The following is a 21,073-nucleotide window of genomic DNA, read 5'->3' as shown; positions in this document are numbered from 1 at the left end:
AAAGGACAAATATAAGGCTTATAGTGAAAAAAAAAATAGCAGTTTCCTGTCCCCCTCCCACTCCCTCCAGAGGCAGCCATTTGTGTTCTAGATGTTTCTTCTGGCACTCACCTCTATATGTGTGACAACCCCTACAGGTGTAAGTGACAGGTTTACGCTGAATTCACCGATTTTTCACTTTTGGATGCGATCCAACGATTGCCTGCTGCTGAATGATGGGGATTTAACCGTTAGACCCTGACACCCCCCCACACTCTCTGTTCTGCCCCACTATGTGACCACACCCCTCTAAGTCTCCCTCACCTGTAACAGGTGCTGTCTCCCCAGGCCTGGTGCAAGGAAAAAATGACCCCCTGGATCCTAGGAACATTTCACACACAGCTTGGCACACAGCAGATAATCAATAAATGCAGCTACTAGTGATAAGTATCTGCTGAATGGTTCAAGTATGTTTAAATTTTTTTATTATGAGCAGTTTCAAACATACATAAAAGTAGAGAGAATTAAAGTCTGATAAACCTCCAAGGACCCATCACCAGCGACAGCTACCTCAACCCACAGGCCTAAGGGCCACCACTTTATATTATGGGTTTTCCTTTCATCATTTCTTTCTAATGTAAAAATGTATCTATTTGTATGCCCCTTACTTTTTTAGACAGATGATGAGATAATATATAAGAATCAAGTGTTTTTAGGTAAACAAACAAAAAATGATTACAAATGTAGTAAGTTTATTGCAGAAAATCCAAAACACACATACATCTATAATCTCACTGCCCAGCTCTAAGCAGGGACCACATTGCAGGAACATGTGGAAATTGACAAAGATGTAGATGTTTTCATATATACTTTTTAATAACACATTTACTGAGATGCAATTCTCATAGCCTAGAATTCACCATTTAAAGTGTACAATTCACTGGTTGTTAGTATATTCAGAGTTCCACAACCATCACCACTAATTTTAGAGCATTTTCAACACCCTAACATGTTGTATCTAGTAGCATTCATGCCCCATTTCCCACCCCCAACTAATCTGCTTTCTGTCTCTTTGGATTTGCCAATTCTGGACATTCTATGTAAATTGAATCATACCAAAAAAATAATAAACTGGATCATACAATATGTGGCCTTTTGTCGCTGGCTTCTTTCACTTAGCATGATGTTTTCAAGATTCATCTATATGGTTGCATGTGTCAGGACTTCATTTCTTTTTATGGCCATATAATATTCCTTTGTGGTTATATATTGTTTTTAACTTGCTTTAAAAAAAAAATTTTTTAAAAAAGCGTATTAGGAAGGTAACACACACATCATTGCAGGCAGTCCTCTCTGAAATGTCAGCCCTGCAAGGAGCTTAGAGAATATGGCAGGGCATGACTTTGTTATTCATTCATTCATTCAACAAACACCTGCTGAGCACTGGTGTTGAGTTGGGCCCTGGAGACCCAGAGATGGAGCAGCCCTGGCTGAGTCCTTGTCTGGGTGAGTCCAGCAGGAGAGCCTGAACTGACTGCAAACCCCTGAAATCAATGCAGATGCTCTCAGAAGAGGTGGTCAGACAGTCAGGACTAGAGTGAGGGGGATTCCACACTGGGGTTGGGGCAAGAAGAGGCTTTCCAAGGAGACAGTGGAGTTGGTGGTGGCAGACGGGGCAAGGGGATGGGATAGAAAGGCCTAGCAGAGGGAACAACATGTGCAAAGGCCCAGAGGTGTAAAATTTGGCCCTGTGCTTCCGTTTTAAGTAGACCCACCCAATCATGAAGGCTTTTCCTCCCTCTGCCCCTCACCCCTCCCACTGTTCTCATAGCCCCTCTGACACAAGCCTATTACCCACAGCAGGGTTTTTAACCTCAGTTCTACAAAAAGAGGGGGAGACCAAAGGATAGAATTCAGGGGTTTCTGAAATTGAACAGAAAAAATTTTACATCCTCATTTCCACACACCTCTGACTACTATTTACTTTATCAATTAGGAATAGGGGGAACAAAACTTCAGTGGTGTCTGCTCCATCTGTGACTTTGTCAACAACAGAAATCCAGATATTTTCAAATCACATGCTCACTGAAGCAAAATTTCTAGATATCATTTATACTCACTGCTACTTCAACAAGATGAATTTTAGACTTGCAGCTTTAGTCTTATTTAATGTGCTAATAAAATACACTACTACACTGTTCATGTGTTTAAGCTGAGGCAGGAAGGAGGGGCGGAGTCCCTCAGAGCAGCCTAATGCTGCAGGTGGCCCCATGCTCTGCAGCACCACTCACCTTGTCACCCATCCTGAGCAGTTGCCTGACAGGCGAGGGGGCGTGGTGTCCAGAACATGTGCTTGCTTTGGGGCCATCGCCTTCGTGGGATGCTGGCTGGTGCAGGTTTTCTCTGGCCTGTGGGGGCGATTGCCCAGCCGCTGCCAAGGGGCCTACGGACTCAGATAAGCCAAGCCTGTGTGGGCCATGCGGGAGGGAGGTGGGCACAGCCAGGACAAAGACAAGGCAGGGCACAGCCTAGGGAGGCCCAGCACTGGGCAGAGGTCCCAGGGATGCCACCCCCTCAACAGAGGGATCCTCAAGGCCAGCTGTAATGTGACAGAATCTCAGCTCTTCTTTACAGATGTGAAAACTGAGGCCCAGAGAGGCCAAGTGACTAGCTTGAGGTCACACAGTGACTTGGTGGCAGGGACAGGAGGACCCAGGCCCCTGGACTCCCTGAGAAGGCAGTAGGTAGAGCCTGTGATGTGTGATACCAAGGTAGGGGCCAGAATGCACATTTCTGTGTTCCCAAGGTAAGATGTATGTTGTAAGAGAAATGAAAAATTTGGGCCCCCAAACAGGGACACATAGTTTGACCTTCAACTATATTTTTTAAAGAGCTGGTGGAGTAGGGTAGGGTAGGGTATGGTGGGGATCTCAGAACCAGATTGCCTGAGTTAAAATCCAGATCTCAGTTGTTCCTGTGATCTTTGACTTTAGTGCTCTGTGCCTCAGTTTCCTCATCTGTAAAATAGGATAGTATATACCCATTCAGGTAGGTTACTAATGTATTTTTAAAGTTGGGAAGAAATGCCCCAATAGTTATCAGTGAGATTTGGGGAGATTTAATTTTGTTTTATTTATACTCATATCTGTACAGTGCAAGCTGTTTTATTTCCTCCTCACTGGAAAGTCCCAATATGATTGGAACCTGTCTGTCTTAGTTACTGATATATCCCAGCACCAAACATGATGGCTGGTACAGTTTGTTGACAGAATAAGTGAACTATCATAAACAATGCCTGCCCTCTTGGAATATCCACTTGACTAGAGAAAACTTCTACCCAAAGCAGTTCTGATACTGTGCAGAAAGAGAGAGCTACAGGACGGAGGGAACCCACAGCTAAAGGGAAGGGGCAGGCTTCCTGGAAGAGGCGACATTAGTGGCAAAGGGGTCGGGATGGACCAGACTTTTGTAGGGATCTTCATGGACAGACACTAGATGGGTCACAAGCTCAGCCGGGGACAGCATTAGGGAAGGGTGGACAGGCAGTCTGGGCACCGCTGAGGGCCGCGAGCATCTTGCTGTAGATCTGGATTTCACCTGGGGGCGGTGGGGACCGGTGGATGGTCTGAGGCAGGAGAGTGCTAGGATTGAGGTGGAGCTTTGGGAAGACTAGCTGGGGGAGCCCAGGGCAGTACCCCTTAGGGTGCCACAGTGGCCCAGCTGTGAGGTAGTCTGGTCTGGGAGGATGGAAAGGAAGGCATGACATTTTAGACAGAGAAAGTTGATCAGGAGTCGAACTTCCCAGAGAGCAAACTGCCAGCCCAGATGGCTTCCCCTGTGACTCTCACATGCATTTAAGGAACAAAGAGTTCTACTCTTACCCAAACTCGGATTGCAGAAGAAGAGGGAACTGCCCCACTCATTCTGTCACACCTTGACATCAACACCTGATAAGGGAAACGTGAAAAGAAAAAGTACAGGGACATCTCATTCAGGAAATATTTGCAAAAAATCCTACATGATTAACACACTGAATCCAGAAATATGTGAAAAGGATAAAACAACTCAGCCAAGCTGGGTTAATCCCCAGGGTGCAAGGAGATGGGTTCAGTATTGGAAAACTCAGCATAATCTGTTGCTTTAACAGAAAAAAAGAAGTCACACCATCCTCTCTACGATTGCAGGTAAAATTCAAGATCCATTCATGAGAAGAATGCTAGCAAACTAAAAATGGTCAGGACTTCCTTGCCCTGCTAAAGGGTAGGAAGCTACAAAACCCTGTGACAAGCATCACATATGGTGGTGGAGCACTGAAAGCTTTCCCTGTAAGAATGGAAACACAACAAAGATGCCCATTGTTATCACTTCCAGTGTGGTTCAAACTATACTGGAGGTCCTGGCTAGAGCAGTAGGGCAAGGAAAAAAAGGTACAAAGATCCGAAAGAAAGAAACAAAACTGTCATTATTTAGAGATGATAGAAAAGTCACAGAACCAACAGATAAGTTACTAGAACACAAGGGTTTAGCAAGGTTGCTGGATATAAAAATCAACATAAAAAAAAACCCCACCCACATTAAAAAAATTCCAGCTGTAACAATTAGAAAATGAAGTAAGAACAACCACTTACAAGAACATCAAACACAGGCCTCTTAAAAACATGTACAAGGTCTCTGGAGAAAATCATAAAACTCAACTGAGATAAAGAGGCCTCCGTAAGTGGTGAGATATACCATGTCCATGGATTGGGAGACTTAACATTCATTATAAAGAGATCCACTCTCCCTACATGCTACATAAGTTCAATGCCATCCCAGTTAAAGCCCCAACAGGCTGTACCACAACACTGCACTGGAGTTACCTGCAAGGAGAAGGCAGGGTCGTGGTCAGGACAGGGCACAGACTCTGGGGTGCAGCAGTGGTTTTATGGGGGAGATCATTTTCAGGTGAAACTGGTCCATTGTTGCTGGCCTTCTAAGTTGGTGCATCCCTTTGGGGGCAAAATTTGATCATTACATATCAAGGTCTATGAGAGTGTTCCAGTGCTTTGACCCTGTAATTGCTCTCCTGAGAATAATCCAGAAGAAAAAAAAAAGTAAGAAAACCCCTCAATAGCCAGCAGTGGGGTTTGAATTCTGGCTCTGCCACTTACTAGCTGCTTGACACCAGGCAAGTCCCTTCTCCTCTGGGCTTTAGCTTCCTTCTGTGTGGAATGGAAGGAATGGTGCCCAGCCGCTTCGGATGATGGCACGGCATCTGGCACCCAACAGCCCCCTCAAGCCTTTCTGGAGTGAGTACAAAGGTTACATCCCCTTCCCATTCCCCATGCTTCCGGGAGATGACTCTCCTGAGGGTGATACAGCCAGCTGGGCTCAGCCACCAGCCCGGGTGCACCAGAGACAACGTCCCTACAGCTCCAAGCCCCCACCATTCTGCTCTGCTCAGCGCTTCACCCTGGCTTCCTGGACTCACCTGCAAGCCCCATCCTGAGGGGCCCCAGCCAGGCCCGGCTGTCACTGCTGTCACTGTCAGAGCAGACAGCAGCACCCGGCCAAAGCACAGCACCTGCTCATGCACTTGCTGGGCCCAGGCTAGACCTGGCTTCAAGGCAGCTGCCTGTCCGCCCACGGCCACTCACATCTGTTTGGATCAACTACCATTTCCTGAATTTCCTGTGCTCTGACTGACTTGGCACAGGGTGAAAGAGGTGGCCCCCTGCCCCAGGGGCTCACGAGCTCCAGGGTAAGTTAGTGACCAGCTCCTGGGCTGACAGCTGTCTTCCACGAGGCCAGAAGGCCTCAACACAGATGCTGGGTAGAGGGAGCCCCTCCCCAGTCCTGCTAAGGGGTGCTCCTTGGTCTGCAGTCTCTCCACCCTGGGTCCTGAGCCCCTGAATGCTTCTGCATGTTACAGATAAAAGCCTATGAGATCTTTTCACATTTTAAATAAATGTTCTTTTGAACCTAAAAAAAAAAAAGCCTATGAGAAATTAGCAGAAATGGGCCACACTGTGACTTGCTGGGATACTTTTCATAGTACCGTAAAATATGCCCATTTCAGCCTAAAGAGGACCTATCCAAAGCCACGTGGAGTTAGCAGAGATAAACGGAACCCAGGTCTCTGACTGTGGCCTAGCACCTGCCCCTCCCTCCTTGGCGCCAAGCTAAGGTGCTTTACACACAAAACCTCACTTCATTCTCACAACCACCTTGAAAGCCAGGCCTGTTTCCCCACTGGGACTCAGAGACGTTAGGTCTCTTGTCCAAGGTCGCACAGCTAGTAAGGAGTAATGATTGAAGCAGGGGCAGCTCTGTTCTTCCTATTCGGTTTCCTGCTCAGATTGCATTTAAGACACAGCAATGGAAGCAAAGAATTTGAGAGATGGAGGGGCAGGCGCTGGAGAAGTCCAGCTCACCCATGGCCAAAGCCCACCAGCTGCAGGGCTTCCCACGCTTACTGCAGCGGTCCCTGTAGTGTTTCCCTCCACAACCAGAAAGTAAGCAGAGTGGGGCTCCAGACCCAGGGTCCAAAGCCACGTGAGCCCACGAGCCAACACAAGCGCAGGCTGCTCAGCCTCCACTCCCCCCCGTCTTCACACCCTTTGTCCCACTTCACTCCTTTATCACCCACTCCAGGTCGTTTTGAAGGACAAATTCCCACGGAAAGGGACTGCTTAGTAGGAGCTCCAGGAAGTCGGCTCCATCCAGTTTGCCCCCCTTACCTCTCCTGCAAATCCAGGCGGCTTCCTCACCTCACCTCATCTTGAGACAGCTGTTCCACGCTAGATAGCACATATTTGTCTTACAACTTTTAAGCCAATACAGATTCCAGCCTCCTTTAAGGCAGAGTAGTTTCTTTGTCCCTGAGGGAAGCCTAGAAACCTGCCCTTGGGACAAAAAGTCACACCCAAGACACAGGTCCTGCTAAAGTTCTTTGATGGGTTTGGGTTGCTGGTGGGATCAGAACCTTCTAAAACCAACCAGCAACTAGGCTTAGTGGAGGGGCCTGGCCAGTTAAAACCACCAAGGGAGTACGCAGTGTGTAAAAGACAGGCGGGATTTAAAGCAGGAAGTGGCGGCGCTACTCAGTTCTACCCTCTCCCTGACGCCGAGGGCCCGTGGGAAACTGGAAAGACAGAGACTCCTGGACGGAAGTCACTGTCAGGACAGCTCCCACAGTAAGCCCCTGGCCTGGGATACCAGCAGTTCGCCCGGAGTGCTGCTGTGAGGTGGGTGTGGCCAAGGTGACTTCTACTTAGCAGTGGGGACGTGCTCTTCCACGTCCTCCTGTCCTTGTGCAGAAGGCACAACCGATACACAGCGCCTGTGCTCAAGGACGTCACTACAGGCACAAGAACCAGTTCAGAACTACACACTGAGATACTGGGGAAGGGATAACGGGGAGGGGAGGCTGCTCAGCAGGTGGTGAGAGGGGCTCTGTCTTGGTCAGTCCCGGCGCTATAATAAAGTACCGCAGGCCAGGTGGCTTATAACCGACGTATTTATTTCCCACAATTCTGGAGGCTGAAAGCCAGATCAGGGTGCCAGTGTGGCCGGGTCCTGGTGAGAGCTCTCTTCTGGGCTGCAGAGCAGAAGGAGCAGAGGGGCTCCCATGGGCTCTCCGTTATTAGGGCACTAATCCCATTCACAAGGGCTCCACCCTCCTGCCCTAATCACCCCCCACATCCCCACCTCAATACCATCCCCTTGGGGACTGGATTTTAACACATGAATTTCAATCAGGGAAACATTTAGTCCTCAGCACGTTCTCTGCAGTGGTGATATTTTAAATGGACAGAGTTGACACAATGAGTGAGTTTACAAAATCATCGGATGGGCTGAAAACAATGGGCCAAAGATCCAAGAATGGCTGACTTCCCAACAAGGGCCCAGACCAGGAAAGTGGGGAATCAGGCCACCAGCGGGAATGCCGAGTTCAAGGGTGTGCAGCACGGTGGTGCCCCAGGCATAAGAAAACAGTGCGGCTGGTGCTGCTGACTGCCTCTGGCATTCAGAAAGCGGAGGCATGGATAAGCAATGCACTGGTGTCTCTCCGATCTCGCCAGACAACAAAGTCCTGGGAAGCCTTGCACGGAGAGATGCTTCATATGAGAAACAGGCTGAACGCGACTCCTCTCCACAGCCTCTGTCTTTCCAATTCCCAAAGCAAACTAGCTAGCATCACCACTCCCTGCCTTAACCCTGGCCTGTCATTTACACACTGAGTACACCTGCATGCACCGCAGCTTTAACACTTTACTTCGGCCTTCCAAAATTGGGCGTCTGATTGAAGGAACTTGATTTTCACCCCAAACCCCAGCTACCAGGGCGTCTGGGAAACAGTTTTTATCATCCTGGTCTCTGCAGTCCCAGAAGCAGTGCCCAGCACACTCCATTCCCAGGACCAAGGCGGGCAGGAGAGAGGAGAACTTCCCACAGACCTGACACTGCTGGTCCAGGGACTGATGGGGAGGAGGAAAGAAAGCGGCAGCACGATGATGAGGGGAGGGCCAGGTTCATCTCCCGCAGAGCTCAGAAGCCTCCTTTCCCCTGGGACGGTGGGGAGCTTTTCTGTAGAAGAGCAATGATCCAGGGGGAGAAAAATCAATGAAAGCCCATTGACTGAAAAAAAATAACCTGGGCTAGAATTTTTCTAGGGGGGGAAGCTCCAAACCATAACTCATCTACTGCTCTATTAGTAACACATAAAGCCACAGCTGATAGATAGAACCAGTGTGAAGTGTTAACTATACAAAAAAGAGAGGAGCCCAGTGAAGCAGGGGAGGGAAGACATCCGGGCACAAGAAAAGGGAAAAGGACAAACACAGAGAGGAAAGTGCAAGGAGGGAAGAAGCCTGCGAGACAAGATGCAAAAAGGAGAGGACAAGGAGGAGGGAGGGCTGGGGCAGAGAGACAGGGAAACAGTGGGCAACGCAGCCCAGCAGAGGCAGCGAGGGGGGTGGCAGAGGACCGCGTTCTCCCTACACAAGAGCTCTATTCAGCCCACCGTAAATATCAAGGATGTGCCACTCTTCTGGCTTCTGGAAGCAGCCTCCAACTCTTCTGCCCCGGTCACTGACGTAATCCATAACCAGGGCAAAGAGACTCGATTCACCTTTCAACCCGCTTCCTAGTGACCCAGATGTGCGCTGCCTGGCTCCTTCTAGCTTCAGGGCCTCTTATTTCACGCACTAGCTCAGAGTTCAACAGATAAGTTTGTTTCTAATTCTTTAGGCTCTCCCTGGCCTAAGGTAACCATTACTAACTAATGAGTGGTATCCTCCCATTCCTTTCTTCAAGCTCACATAACAGAAAGATACCTACAGAGAGACAGAAAGACAGAGAAAGGAGGGAAGGGGGTGGGGAAGGAGGGAGAGAGAGGGAGGGAGGGAGAGAGAGGGGGAAAGAGGGAGAAGGGGGGGAGAGGGAGAGAGAGAGAGAGAGAGAGGGGGAGAGAGAGAGAGAGAGAGAGAGAGAGAGAGAGAGAGAGAGAGGAGGAGGAGGAGGAGGGAGCGGAATGGAGGGAGGGAGGAGGGGGAGGTTTCAACATACACATACAAGCACAATTCCAAGCCTGAAGCTACATGTAACATAAACACCACGCTGACTGGGGACCACAGTTGCTCAGAGGGAGGGCTTATGTTGGGCTGGAATGCTGAGGAGGTGGCCTCAGATGTGGAAGTTGAAGGGTCCAGCGTCCAGAGGCGGAGCTTGGGGAGGAAGACGTTCCAGGGGGAAGGCAAGGCAGGGAGGGACAAGGCACATCTGAACAAGGTCAAGGTAGAATACCTGGCAGGACTGCAACGGGGGAGGGACACCTTGCACGATCAGAGCTCACGGGTGATGGCGATCCAGGAGGCTGAGAGCAGGAAAGGCACTTTCCCTCCAACCTACCACCTGACCGCCTCATCTGGGTGCCTCAGGGGGCTGGACTAAACCAGTTCTGGGGTCTCTGGACTCAATTCTACAACTCCCACCAAGCCAGTGAATTCTAACACCACTTCCTCCACCTGAAAAGAGAGGTTCCATGAAGAGCATCTGGTACCCAGTGGCTTGTTTCTGGCTGAACTCTGGGTGCCCAGCAGGGTGGCTGCCACGTGGGAACACTTGATCGTCAGCGAACTGAGCTCACTGTTTTCTGGATAGTTCGCTGGGGGAGACGGATGATGTCACCACAACCTAGTGAGTACATTAAAGGGATGCCCGGGGTTGTGGGGACACAGTGACTGACTCCCCAGGGCAGTTTCAGAGATGTGGAGGCCGAAGTGTTCTAGGGGAGATTTTCGGGGATAAGAAGTCATGCATGCTAGGCATGCACTCTACCACTGAGCTCTACTCTCAGGAAATGGGAAATGGGGACAGGAATGGAGTTTCAATCTTACAAGATGAAAATTCTAGTTCTGGGGATGGATAGTGGTGATGTATGCACAACAACTTGAGTGTACTTAATACCAATGAATGGCACACTTACAAATGGTTAAGATGGCAAGCTTTGTCTTTTACAATTAGAAAACTGAAAAATAAGGGGGAGGAGGATATAGCTCAGTGGTAGAGTGTGTGCTCAGCATGCACAAGGTCCTGGGTTCAATCCCCAGTATCTCCATTAAAAAAAAAAAATGAAAAAGGAAAATATGTATGTAATAATGGCACACAAATATAAAGTCAAAAAAGAAACCAACTGCCCCAAATCCTAGTTCCCAGAAGCAAATGACATTGTTTTGACATATTAATGTTCCAATTTTTTCTATACTTTTTCCCAAAAAAGGATTATAACTTATATACAAGGTGCCATATTTTTGCTTATGATTTTATCATAGCATTTTTCATATTAAAAACATTTTCAAAATTAAAAACCATTACATACAAAATTATGGTTTTATAACATTCCATATGGGTGGACAGTGAAATTACCAAGAGCAAACACTTTAGACAAGCAGAAGACTAACCTTCTTCGATGTTCCATTCCCGCCATCCCACTCCCCATCCTCTTGTCCCCCCTCACCCCTGCCCTGGGGAAACCACTTAGTCTCACCTGTGGCAACGTGGTGAGAATGGGCCCCTGCAAGTTACTGGCACTCCAGGACGAGGGTTTACACGAGGCCAGTGGTAGCAGCAGGTTCACGGCTCCACAGGGCCTGACCACTGACTCTGCAATTCTCTTAGCCTTTTCCTCACACTTGTAAGATAATGCCACAGTCCTAGCCATCACACCAGCTCTAGGGCAGGCAGGAAGATAAGCCTCTCTAAGAACACATATTTTCCTTGACATTTCATCGGCCAGAACCGGGTCACAGTCTCATCTCCTTCTCAGATTAAACACTGGCTAAAGGAAATAAAGCTGCCTGGGCTGTTTAGCCAATCGTGATGTATCCCCCAAGCTTAGGGAACTCCATCCCCTCCCCAAGGATGCTATATGAAGGAAAACATGGGGCTCTGTAAGGAGGGAGTGCTGGGTGCTGGGAGGAGTGGTCACTGGCCAGGCAACAGTGCATGCCCTAGGGACCCAATGTATTCTGCTAAACAAATCCGCACGCATGCTTCTGTGTGACATACAGTAACATCTTCAACCACTCCTGGAGGTGGTTTCTAGACTGTATTCATGATGTCTAACACCAGCTTATGCAAATACAGGCCATGTGAGAGTGAGCTGCTAACAGCGAGCTGGCAGGATGACCTGCTGGATGACAGTCAAGATGGCTCCCAGCTCCACAGGTTCCTATGACAGATGCAGCCAATCAGATGAAGGTTTATGTCTGATAGGTAACATGTAAGTTACTAAATTAGGATCCTAAAAAAACAACAGATTGAATATAGGATGGGAAATGCGATTTAAAAGCTCAATACATGTGAAAGCAAGCAGTGGCTGGTCTGAGACTGAAAGGGATGAGTTCTAACGGGTCCTGACACCGTGGAGTCACCACTGAACATGGCTACACCCGCTTCAGGTTGAAGCCAGAAATGGATTGGTTCTAGTCTAGTCTCTTGTCGAGTAGGCTTTGCATCTAGAATTCAGCAGTTTTGGGGAGGTGGGGGGAAGGGAAGGGAGATGAGCAGAGAGTCCAAGAGAAATTGCCACTTACTGGCTGGAAGAGAAGTGTGAGCAGATCTATAAAGCACCTCTCTCTGCTGTTACCCAAACAGCATTGATACCGGCTAACTATTGGGTTAATACAGGAATCAATAAGGCATTTATTTTGACAGGAAATGGTCTTTCTACACGGACTCCCTCTTTGTTGTGGTGGCTGCAATGGGAGCCGGTCAGGATAAGATTATCTTTCTAAAGCAGTCTATGTAAAGGGTTACCTTCCTGGATACACTTTTGAGAAATAATTAGGAATATACACTTTCATGTAGTTTGGGGCAAGCAATATTCTTTAGTCTCTTTACATTATACACTAATGACTTCTCACTGTTTGAATTTTCTAGAATTATGTCGTTTCCAGACATTTGTTTATTTGCTTGCAAATGCGGAAATTTGTATTACTCAAAAAATCTTAAGGACAAGTAAGCTAAACTCAGAGGTCCCGAAGAGTTTGATTAAGCTAAGGCTCTGACACCCAGCTTAGCCCATGAAGCAGCATTTTCTCGTCTACCTCCCATTTTCCCTCTCCAGCCCCCCATCAAAGTAAACAACCATTTAACTCTTAGTATGTTCCAGGCCCTGAATAGCTACAAAAAAGCAGAAAACATCCCTGCCTTCCAGATGCTTCCAACTCAGGAACAAGTAATTAAAGTAATTAAAGTCAAAGACAGCTCTAGCTGATAGCAAGTTGGGAATACTATGTGTACCATGGCCGTTATATTACAGGCTGGGGAACAGGAGACCAGGGAGGGGTTATTTGGAACTGGAGGGCATGGGCATGCCTTGAGGCAGCATCTAAACTGAGCAGAGAGGCTGGTAGACAGGAGGAAGGCATTCCTTAATGAACGGGGTGTGAGCAAAGACATGGAAAAGCAAAGGGCAGATTTACCAACAATGGAACTTTCGTGAGGTCGATGTGGTGGGGGGAGGATGGAGGAGAAGAGAGAGAGAAAAACAGTATAATGCTTCCAGGAGCTTGTAGGTATTATTTCAGTTAAGCTTTACAACAGTCTTGAACAACAATAGTCCTATTTTTACAGATCCAGAAACTGGCCCAGAGAGGTCAACAAACTCACCTGAGATTGCTTAACTGATAAACCGTGGAATATTCAAATCCAAGTCTGTCTAATCAAAGCTCCTATTTTTTTTCTGCCATGCCATGTGTCCTTAAAGCCTAGCTAAGGATTCTGGACTTTATTCCACAGGCAGTAGGGGTGGAGGACACAGGGATTAGCGTCAGCAGGTATTTCTGCTCAGACAGGACCCACCACTTGTCCTGCATTGGGCAAATGAGAAGCTGTCCCTACCCTCACAGAATGTGCAGCTCTGTGGTTAGTGCAGCCACCTTCATTATAACGTGAGTACAATGACAGACGTTTGGGCAGAACGCTATGGAGATATCGTTCCAAGGAAGCCTTCCTAGAGCTGTCATCTGAGCTGTTTTGGAAGCGGGGTGAGGTTGAAGGAGGTGGGAAAGGATATTCTAGGTAGAGGAAAACAAGCAGTCTAAAAGCAAAGGTCTGAACCATCATGGGGCATGTATCTGGGGTAGCAAGAAGGGTGGAGAGTGAGGCAAGTGCTTTAGGAATGCCTTGCCAAAGAGCTGGTCCATCCTGAAGCACCCAGAGGCTTGAACTGGAGCAACGTGGTTCCATGTGTGTGTTAGAAAAATTCAGAAGCCTTCAGAAAAGAGGGCTGGGGGCAGAGAAGCTGGTTGGCAAAGGTTTAGGTGAGAGAGAGAGCGCGAGCCGGGGTCTGCACAAAGACAGTAACAGCGGAAATGGGGAAAAGTTTGAAAAACATTTAGGAGGACTTGGTGGCTACACATGGGGGATTATGGAGCCAGAGGACTCAAAGATGATCTCCAGATTTCGATCCTGGGCAACTGGGTGACTAGGGAGGGGTTCTAGAGTAGAGCAGAGAAGGCTGTGAGGCTGACCCCGTGGGACAATGAGCAGGAACAGTGGATGGGGGCTTAGGGCTCTGGGGAGAATCCAGACTAGAGACAGAAGCAAAGAATGGTCAGCACACAGGCAGCTGTTAAGCCATAAGGACGGATCAGGTGACGCAGGACAGTACGCAGAATAAGGAGAGGGGCTAGAGGAGGAAAAGTCAGAAGCAAGAAGATGGAGAAAAAAGGAGAGCAGAGCCAAGGAAGGGATCTGGGGACCAAGAGGCTGGCCTCATCAGGTGCAGGAGAGGTTAAGAAAACGAGGTCAGAAGAGCCTGCGCCTGCTCGGGCATCACACGTGGATGCCGAACACCTGGGAGACTGTGGGAGATGCGGCCCAACAGGGGATGCAGAGACTGTTGACGTAGGCCTGGGTTCAGGAGGCTGAGCTGACCATGGAAAGAGGCGGGCAGTGGCTACAGGGAGACTCGGAGTCAGTTTTTAAAGACCAGGAGCAACTTAATCCAAAGGAAAAGAGCCAGGGACAAACGGCAGGTCTATGAGAGAAGACACGTGATGGCACAGGGACAGAGAGGAAGCCGAGGAGCAGCCTGGGCACAAGTGGAGGACACAGGCCCAGCTGGGAGCAGCCGAGCATGGCCAAGGGTGGCAGGAGCTCGTCAGTTATCTGAAGGGGAGATGGCACAAAGGGACAGCTGGCATCTGGGGAGATGAATTCTGACCCCTCCAACTCTTTCTTGAAGTAGGAGGCCCTGTAATTGGACTATTGGAGGAGGGTGGGGAGATGGACACAGGCAGATTTCTTCTGGACTTGGAGGAAAGTAATTCAGAAAATTTGCTGAGCAACATGGTGAAGGGGGGTTGAGTCAGGACACATCAAAAGAACTGTCCGGTGACATCAAACACAGTACCCTGGTGGGGCTGGGGACCATGAGTATGTCACGGCTAAAATCTACATACACGAGTGGTGTTTCCTCCAGTAGATCCCAGGATTTCAGCAGTATGCAAAAGTGGGCTGATCCAAGTGTGATGTTTTATCAGATGTAAGTAGTACAGGAAGCTGAGGATGCTAGTCATCAACAGGGAGTTCTAGTCGGGGAAGGAAAGAGGGATGAGAAAATTGAAGGCCTGAGGCTGAAATAAAGGGATAGCAGGAAAGAAGGCGTGAAGAGTTGGAGAGGATAGGACATTGGGAGTTTAAGATTCCAGATGTGGGTTGGCTCCTAGGAAGGACAGGGGCCAGGACGTGGCAGCCGAAGAGGTGGGAACGAGGGTAACAGGAATCTTGCAGGGCAGAGCAGGAGCGGCTGCAGTGACTCAGACACCCTGGGGGGCCGGCACGACTTAGGTGAGAGAGAAGACTGAAGTCTAAGCACCAGGTCTACAGTGAGCACGGAAAGGGAGAGGAGGTGGCAGAGGGACATCGTGGGATGATGGCTTCAGCCTCGAACCCTGTCAGGGTTAGCACCGTTGGGGGTATGACCTGGTGAGAAAGTCACCAGAAGATTCAGGCAGTTCATGATGGCATTCTTGCCACAGTGACACTGCTGTGTAAGGAGAACAGTGCAAGGACACCCTCGATCCGTTCCTCAGGTGGTGACAGGACGGCATGGCTTAGAATGTAACAGTCCTTCCTTCCCACCCCATCCTGTAAATCCCCAAATTGAAATTGTCCATTAGTTTCGAGTAAGTCTGGTGGCAGCTCTGTACCAGGGAGCAGAGAGAGGAGGCTGACGACATGACACGTCCCACATTTAACTTACTATCACAGCTGACTCCTAGAAGCCCGAAGACTGGCGTTGTTAGGCTTGTTTTATAGCTGAGGAAATGGAGGCGATGGCTTTGCTGATGTCAGCTGGATGACAAAGGGCACAGTAGGGACCTGGCCTGTTTAAATGACTCCAGTCTGCTCCTGCCACTGATCAGTTTTGCCTCCTCAGTACCTCTGCAGCCGATCTCCCTTCTGAGGCATGGGACTCCAAAATGATTTCCACTGTTAATCCCCAAGTTCATGTGGGAACTTTGAACAGGGAATGGCTCGGAAAAAACGAAAAAGAAAAAACCAAAAGTCAGACAGGACGCTGGTAACCATGTACTGAGAACAACTCAGCCATCTTGATACCAGTTCCAGTGGATTAATTTGTTAATTTGATACATTTCCAAGGCAGAAGTAGCTCTTTTATACTGAGTGCTATGGACTTACGGCAAATATTTATAAATTTATCACCTAATTAATTTTATCTACTCCCTTTTTACATAGAAATTAACATTAAAAAAAAAAAAAAAAAAAGAAAAAGCAAGCTGGTTTGCAGCCAAATGCTGGCTTGGGCACTTTGTTCAACTCTCAAGTCCCAGGTGAAATGCCCCCTCCTCAGGAGGGCCTTTATCCAACTAGTCTGGGCTAGGCCCTCTGGTCCCCAGACTCTCCACTTCCTCCCAGGACTTCCCAGTGGACTGTAGACCAGTATCTGTGAGCTCTCTGGTCGCAGCCTGTCTCCTGCCTGGGCACATCATCTTGTTCATGGCTGTACTCTCCAGCTCGCACAGTAGATGCTTGACAAGCGGGGATAAACAGCTGCGCTTACCTAATCCACCACATCACTCCTGTCACTCCTCTTTAATAGGAGAAAATCCCCACGAGAGGCTGTGTGTCTGTGGTGCTCTTCCCGCTCGGCAATGACCTGCCTCTCACGGACATGCACCTGTAAGTCACTTCCTGCATTTCTCCGTTGCAATAGGGGTGCCATGAAACAAGCTACCATGGATTGAGACAGAACTTTCTGCTCGTTCTGTTCAAGTGAACATGCTTCACTCATTTGGATGGGGAGGTGGCAGGAGCAACTGCAGTACCAATAAGTTGATTTGGCCTCTACCTTGGAAGGGCATACTACGGGCAAAGTAGAGAAAAATGAGGTGAATTTATTACTAGAGATTTCAACTTTCCTTAGATTTACAGGCAATAATCAGATTCATTCACTGTTCTAAGCCACTTAGCCTCAAAGAGTTTGATGGAGACCTTATAAAAGTGAAGGACACAGACTGTTGCATTAATGGTGTGAGCTTTATAAACTTGTGCAGTTAGGGCATTTCACCACAATTTAAGCTCCAAATCTAATAAATGCATTGACTGGGGGAGGGGGGCCCTTGAATAGCCCAGGTTTCAAAAATTCCACAATCAAGAACAAACTATAGTTTAGAAGATTAAGAAAACATGTACACTCCTACAGTTCTTCATTTAACTTGTATTGCTCCAAACTGGGGTAACTAATTTAGATGCATGAACACAAATTTCCACCCTGATTTTTCTAAGTATTTTACTGGAAACTCAGCATGGATCTGAACTGGAACGGGGTCCTGACCCCCAAAGTTACAGTGGCTTTGTAGCCTAACAAAATGCAGGAAATGTTGACTCTACCTGTAGTCCCATCACTACCTTGCAATGTGCCCTTGAAGAGCTCCTCTTTCAGCTGCTTTCCTTAACTGCACAACAGACTGGGCTGGTCCTGCCCAGTGCTAATTCTCCATACTGTAATGGATGCCCAGCACCAACTGCCTGCTGCTAGAAGTAACATCAATAGCACAAGACATCAGAACTAACCAAAAAGCAATTTCATGAGGCAGCCAAACTACTTTGTGGTAAAGGAAATTACTTAGCATGAGTTCACTGCCTGAATCATTTCCAATCTCTCAGAAATAGAAATATGGTAGAATAGGATTTAAGTTAGCCTTCCTATAATTAATAAATGAGAAGGTGGTCTGAAAGAAGGATGGTAAGAGATACTAGGCATCCTTTAATTTACACCCTTTATTCCTCCACCCACTTCCACCCTCTACTCTCTCCACCTGTCCCTTCTTAAACCACCATTCAATTGGAAATGTAATGGAAGTTCAGGAAGCAAACTATTAGGAAGGGGGAAGGTGAGGAGACATCTAAAGAGCTGTGGGTTAACAGTCCACACTTTTGCCCTATGCTGTCCCGCCAAGGGACACATTCCTTGCAGGATACTGGTCACCACATCTCCTCAGCCATTAGTGAGTTCTGACTTCTCAGAGAGTCTAGAAAGTTTACATAACTCGTAAGATTCTTCTAATCTTGCTTATTCTTCTATAGTTGTTGACGTTCATTTCTCTGGTAGACTGGAAGCTTTGTACAAGGTTGGAGCTTTTTAGACCCCTGAAATGGACAAGCACAACCACACAGAACTCCCATCATGGCGCCTTCCATTTCTTTTCTTTTCTTTTTTTTAAATTACAGTTCCTTTTAAAAAAGTTTTTGTCTTTTTTATTTATTTGGGGTGGGGAGGTAATTAGGTTTACTTATTTAGTGGAGGTACTGGGGACTGAACCCAGGACCTCACGCATGCTAAGCACACACTCTACCACTGAGCTATACCCTCACCACCAATTTCATGTTTTGTTGGACCAAAAAGGAAACAATCATTCCACATACAAGGCATTGAGCTATACACAGACCCAGCAGTCATCTTTGCCCTCACAGCTGTAAGGGCAAAAGCACGCAGACATGGGTGTAAAATACTTGTTTAATTAAGTGGCATTAGTCATTTGTCTCGTTGCCAAAACAAAAGGACTCTAGAAATTTGGAGGGAAGGCTCATAGGCCCCAAATTACTCTGCTCAAACAGAAGAGAATAAAAGCAGTGAAATGATCCCTCTAAAAAGGCCCAAGGCTCTGGAACTGCACTATAACCTGTCCTTTTAAATGGATTTTCACCTTTAGCAGCAAATACAAGCAGGCTGGCACCAATACAGCACAGTATCTTTGAGTGTCTATCCATAAGCTACTCCACAGCTAGAGGAGAGATGAGACTATCTCCCACTACTGAAAACTCCAGGGCGATCCAATAGGTCACCTGCTCTGGGGCAATTTTTAAAAGATATTCATGGAGCAGGTGCTGAGATAGCACCGAGGAACATCTTGGTGCTTTCTCCCACCTACCACCCTTCCTGACAAGTTAAACCCTCTTCAGCTTTCTCCAGCTGATTGTGAAGTCTACAGATCTATGACTCAGAAGCTAGGCTGCCTAACAGGGTACTTCCCCATCTCTCTCCTATCTATGCAGAAGTACCAACTACTTACAATGACATCCTCTCATCAATTACTAGAGAGTGGGGAAAGTGAAATTAATAAAGCCACATAAAAACCAGTTCTCCCACAATTGGTTTTCACTTGTGAAATATTTATGCAAAATTTATAAGCTATGAAGCCAGAAATGACTTATTTCAGCAGACTTGACTTTGTGAAACTGTGCAGGTGCAGCATTCCACAGGGAATTACTCAGATTTTAAAACTCAGATTCAAAGAGGCAATGATCTAATTTTTCACTCCATCTACTAACATTCTCAAAAATCAAGTACAATGACGTTTAAAAATAAGCAGGGACTAAATGAGAGTGATAAAGGTCACTTTTTAATCAGAATGCATAGTTTCTCTACAAAGTTCCCAAAAAGACGCTTGTTTTAACAAGTTGGATCTAAGACTGATACATTACAGTTCAGAACAATCACGGCCTTCAACCCCAAAAACACTAGAAGACAAACATAAATGTAGAGAATGTTTAAGAAATTCACACAGCCCTTAAGTTGGCCGAACGAGTACAACAAAGACACACCTTCCGAGGTTTTCAGGATTTTCTTAATAACCAGTTTTTTATCTGTTACTTAAGACCCTAAATCAGGTAGACCAAAAGAATGAGTAAGGGCAAAACCACTTCGCTGTGACATAGCTAGCTATTCAGGAAGATTTAACTTGCCGCTAATTCGTGCCAGGAAAAATACAGGCTCTGCTATATATAAAAAAGGAGAACAGGGCGGAAAATTGTTTAATTTTCAATGAGGAGACAGATGGAAGCCTGGTAAGCATAAGGAGGAGAAGCTATGTAAGTGAGAAATAGGTGAGGACAGTGGTCACGGGAAACAATGATTGGCTGGAGAGCGAAGACAGGGAAGCTCAGACATTTTAGAAAGCCATAAAGAGCTAAGCTGCAGTAGGACTAGCGGCTGGGATCCCGTCATTCTAAGATCCACGGGGAAGCAGGCACCCAACGGCTCCGTCCCAAGTTTCCGCGGGTCACAAAAGGATAACGGACATCCTCCCAACGGTGGACCTGGGGGCTCCGCGCGCCGCTTCCGCCCGGCTGCCCCGCCCGGCGTGCAACCCACCTGCGCTCGTCCCCGGACCCAGCAGAGCGCTGGGACCCCGTGCTCGCGGCGAGATGCGGGCCCGCGGACGCCGGCGGACGTTTCCTCTGCTGCCCGCTCGCCCGCCTTTGTTCGCCTGGTCCTCCTCCCTCACTCCGCCGCCATCGCCCGCCCGAAGTCAGGCGTCAAGAGCAAGCGCCGTCCGACGCGAAAAAGGAGGCACAGGCGTCTCTCGTCAAAACAGACTTTATTGGGGCGCCCGGGCGGCCCGCGCGCGCCGCCCGCTTCCCCGCGCGAACCCCGGGCCGACCCCCGACCAGAATCCCACGCCCGGCCGGCCCCGCCCCACAGACCCCTTCCCCGCGGCGCCCGGGGCCGCGCCGACGGCTCGGCTCACCCGCTCCCGAGGTGGTGGCGGCCGCTGCGTCGACGCCCCGCTGCCGAGTGGTGCCTAGACACCGGGCGGCGGGACCTAATGCTGTTGCACCGCGGACGGCGGGAGCCGCGCGACTCTCGGCGGCGGTGGCGGCGCGCTGACGTCACGCGCAGCGCCCAGCCAGCGCGCGCGGGGGCCCTCCCGTCGGCCCCAATCCGGGAGGAGCCCGAGTTGAGTGGGCGGGGCCTCTGCGGCGAACGGGCAGATCGATTGGCAGAGGAGGAGGAGCGAGAGGGCGAACAGGCGAGTAGGAGAGAGGTGGGGGCGGGCCGAGGCAGCACGGAAGTCTCGCGAGGCCAAGCCTGAGCGGAGTGTGGCGGCGGCGGCGGCGGCGAGATCTGGGCTCGGGGTGAGGAGTTGGTATTTGTGTGGAAGGAGGCGGAGGCGCAGGAGGAAGGGGGAAGCGGAGCGCCGGCCCGGAGGGCGGGAGGAGGCGCGGCCAGAGAGGGCGGCCGAGGCGCGGCGCGGCGGGGCGCCGGGGCGAGCAGCGGCCGAGTGAGCGCGGGGCG

The 21,073-nt window shown here is 48.8% G+C and overlaps 1 long non-coding RNA gene across 4 annotated transcripts; it reads right to left on the bottom strand.

Annotated features, from left to right (window-relative positions):
* Nucleotides 1–305: 305 nt before the first annotated feature.
* Nucleotides 306–20,872, bottom strand: LOC123612438 (uncharacterized). 4 transcript variants are annotated; one of them, XR_012507392.1, is made up of 5 exons: nucleotides 15,734–20,872; nucleotides 8,418–8,547; nucleotides 4,839–4,967; nucleotides 3,861–3,926; nucleotides 306–3,716 (listed from the first exon to the last, which is right to left on the bottom strand). It is a non-coding gene; the product is annotated as an uncharacterized LOC123612438 (long non-coding RNA). The 4 variants fall into 4 exon arrangements; XR_012507391.1 differs by having other exon boundaries at nucleotides 307–1,523; nucleotides 2,271–3,926; XR_012507393.1 differs by having other exon boundaries at nucleotides 307–2,996.
* Nucleotides 20,873–21,073: the final 201 nt, after the last annotated feature.

The sequence above is a fragment of the Camelus bactrianus genome, chromosome 6 (assembly GCF_048773025.1).
Source record: "Camelus bactrianus isolate YW-2024 breed Bactrian camel chromosome 6, ASM4877302v1, whole genome shotgun sequence".
In the NCBI taxonomy this organism is placed as follows: Eukaryota; Metazoa; Chordata; class Mammalia; order Artiodactyla; family Camelidae; genus Camelus; species Camelus bactrianus.
The sequence above is the reverse complement of the archived record's forward strand: the minus strand, read 5'-3'. Positions and strand labels throughout refer to the sequence as shown.